Source organism: Acipenser ruthenus, chromosome 1 (assembly GCF_902713425.1).
Source record: "Acipenser ruthenus chromosome 1, fAciRut3.2 maternal haplotype, whole genome shotgun sequence".
NCBI lineage: Eukaryota > Metazoa > Chordata > Actinopteri > Acipenseriformes > Acipenseridae > Acipenser > Acipenser ruthenus.
The window spans coordinates 33352916-33356393 of NC_081189.1; positions in this window are offsets into that span (position 1 = coordinate 33352916).

The window sequence follows — 3478 nt, forward strand, 5'->3', positions numbered from 1 at the left end:
TTTTTAAAAAAAAAACATGAGAATACATTCTAACGGATATTCAATAACTGTCTGTCCATCTGACTGTCTGTATATCACACTTACATTGCATTTATCTATTGACGCGCCTGCCTAATTGTGATGAAAATTGAAAAACACATTCTTTTTGCACATGTTTTTTTGTAAGAGTATCAAAATCCAGAGAACCTTGTCTGTTTCCCCATCCGTATGTCACCCGTTTTAGTCAATTCTCATGGTATTTTCTGAAGTTTTCTAGAAGGGCTGAGAAGCTCAGATTGACTGATAAATGTACTCAGTTTGTCTTTATAGCAAGACACGTTTATTAATTTGCAGTCTTGCACAATGGTTGTAGTTGTTTTGATACATCTTCTGAACTATAATGGAGTGGTCGTGTTTTACATATCTATGAGTAGATTATGTTGAAATGCATGCAAAACGTGTTGCTGTTAACACATTGGAAGCAGAATACAAACTGCTTAAATGAGGATAGTATTGAAATCCCAATGCCACTTGGGGATACAACACAAGAATGTAAAACAAATGTATGTCTAACGTTGCTCTATGTAAACAAACAATGTATGGTTTAGAATTAGAAAGTAGCTCCTTAGAAAGTAACAATGTATTGAATTATTCATGCAATGGAAATACAAGTTAAAATCAGGCCTACTTGAAATGCCCAAATGTCCCATCATAACTCACAAAAGAATACATAAATAAATTAAATTGCTTTAAAAAACAAAAGAAAGCCTTTGATTCATTTTCATAGGTTTTTCAGACACAATTTCTCAATGTTGATTAGTATTGAAACAAGTACTTCGGGATATATAATGTACTGGGTTTTGTTTTTGTATTTTGTTACTTTATTATTATTTGTTTATTTAGCAGATGCCTTTATCCAAGGCGACTTACAGAGACTAGGGTGTGTGAACTATGCATCAGCTGCAGAGTCACGTACAATTACGTCTCACCCGAAAGACGGAGCACAAGGAGGTGAAGTGACTTGCTCAGGGTCACACAATGAGTCAGTGGCTGAGGTGGGATTTGAACCGGGGACCTCCTGGTTAGAAGCTCATTTCTTTAACCACTGGACCACACAGCCTTTATCAGAATATATTTGTACATATCTTATGTTGGAATTGTTCACTGATTTTATTCATAGTTTTAAATATTCCCTTCTTGTTCATATTATATATAGTTTATGGTGGCGTTAGAAGAAAAAAACATGAAGTTGAGATTGCAAGGTAAATTACATCAGGATCTCAACATTTTAAACCGGTATGCTGTGATCATAAGTAGAGCCTGTAGAAATCCAAGTTGTACAAGCTGATTAACCTAGAATTCAGTCCTATACCTCAAAATGTTTGTATAGCAATTTAATCAGCTGATCTAAAGAATAATTAAGTAATAATCAACTACTGGCTGATTTAAATAAATAAATAAATAAATAAATACCAATTCACTAAATGATGAATGTATATAAGTAATGGGATGATGCTCATTACTTATGTTGAGCGAGCAGCAGCCAAATTATTATTATTATTTATTTCTTAGCAGACGCCCTTATCCAGGGCGACTTACAATTGTTACAAGATATCACATTTTACAGATTCACATTATTTTACATACATTATACAGATATCACATTATTTTACATACAATTACCCATTTATACAGCTGGGTTTTTACTGGAGCAATCTAGGTAAAGTACCTTGCTCAAGGGTACAACAGCAGTGTCCCCCACTGGGGATTGAACCCACAACCCTCCGGTCAGGAATCCAGAGCCCTAACCACTACTCCACACTGCTGGAATTAAAAAATAATGGGAATATCTAGTGTGTGTGTAATTTGTAAACTACATTTAAAATTGTGCATTTTCTCATCCAGAATGTACATTTATTTAGAAAACTTCAAATATAAAATGCTGATTTATGATTATCTGGCGTGTGGGTAAAAATCGGACGGCACAGAATAAAAAATAAAAATAAAACCTACTAGTCATTTACCCTCATTCGGGGGGATATTTTGCCACTTCTTACTATATACAACTCTTTGAATGTGCATTTGGTTAAACAAAAATTGATATATATATATGAATTGGGATGGGGTGGGGGTAAGCCATCTATGTAGGCTTGGCTGGAATTTATTTTCTTATGTATGTATTTTAGTATGTACGATTGTAGGCTATAAATATGTATGTTTGAAGTGCCATTTGTGTTTGTAGTTGTTAGTTATTATACATGTATATCATGTATGTAACACTTCAAGATTTTCTTCAGAATTGTTGCACAGAGGTTGTCAGCTTACCTATTGAAGAACTGCTTCATTGACACTTCAGTACAGAAAGATGGTATTCCAGGTTTCCCAGGATGCTTAGAGCACATCAGACTGATATGGCAGCAAATTCAAACAGCTAAAAAGGAGAGGAAGGAGCTCCATGTGACATTCCTGGATTTAGCTAATGCATACAGTTCAGTACCACATGAGCTTCTTTGGGCAGCATTTGTTTTTTTCAGTGTACCAAGGACAATAACAAACTTAGTGAAAGCCTAATTCGGAGATTTGCAATTTTGTTTTTCAACTTCAGAATTCACCACTACATGGCAATGTCTAGATATTTGAATAATGGCAGGATGCACCATTTTTCCACCGGCGTTAACCGTGGCAATGGAAGTAATTATTAGGGCATCAAAATGGGTAGTGGGAGGAGAACACTTAGCTTCTGGAACGCGACTGCCACCAATTAGAGCATACATGGATGACATTACAATCATGACTGCAACAGTAGCCTGCACTAATCGGTTATTGGTCAAACTAATCAATAACATTGAATGGACACGAATGCAATTCAAGTCCACTAAGTCAAGGAGCATCTCTATAATTAAAGGTAAAGTAGTGGATAAGAGGTTCTACGTTAATGGTGAGGCAATACCAAGAGTGTCTGAGAAGCCAGTGAAAAGTCTTAGGAGATGGTATGATGGGGATCTGAAGGACACAGTTCGTGTGGGAGAAGTGAGACAACAAGCATTGCAAGGGTTGAAGAGCATAGACAGCAGTGCTTTACCGGGCAAACTTAAACTCTGGGGCTTAACTTGCAATTGGAATTGTACCTAGTTTCTCCAACTTCATGATTTTTTTGTATTGTGTTTTACTCGCACATCCTATGTACAACCCTCCTCTGTTTATTTTTTTCACCACTTACACACTTCCTATTCCTTCTATAATCCATTCAGCAATTTTCAGTGGACTTATATTAGTAAAATCCCTGCCTTTTATTGTTGATCTGACTCGTATTCCTATTTTCTCCATTCCCCGTTTCCTCCAGCCCTATTTGTTTCTGCTGATTTAATTATTTTATCCATTAGTTCTGTTCTTTCCTCATTTTTTCCCCCATCTACACCGCTCTTCCTTTTCCCCTTTCTGTCATCAATTCCCGTAGTCTCCATTTCCTCTCCAACATCACCACCTCTCTCCATATCCC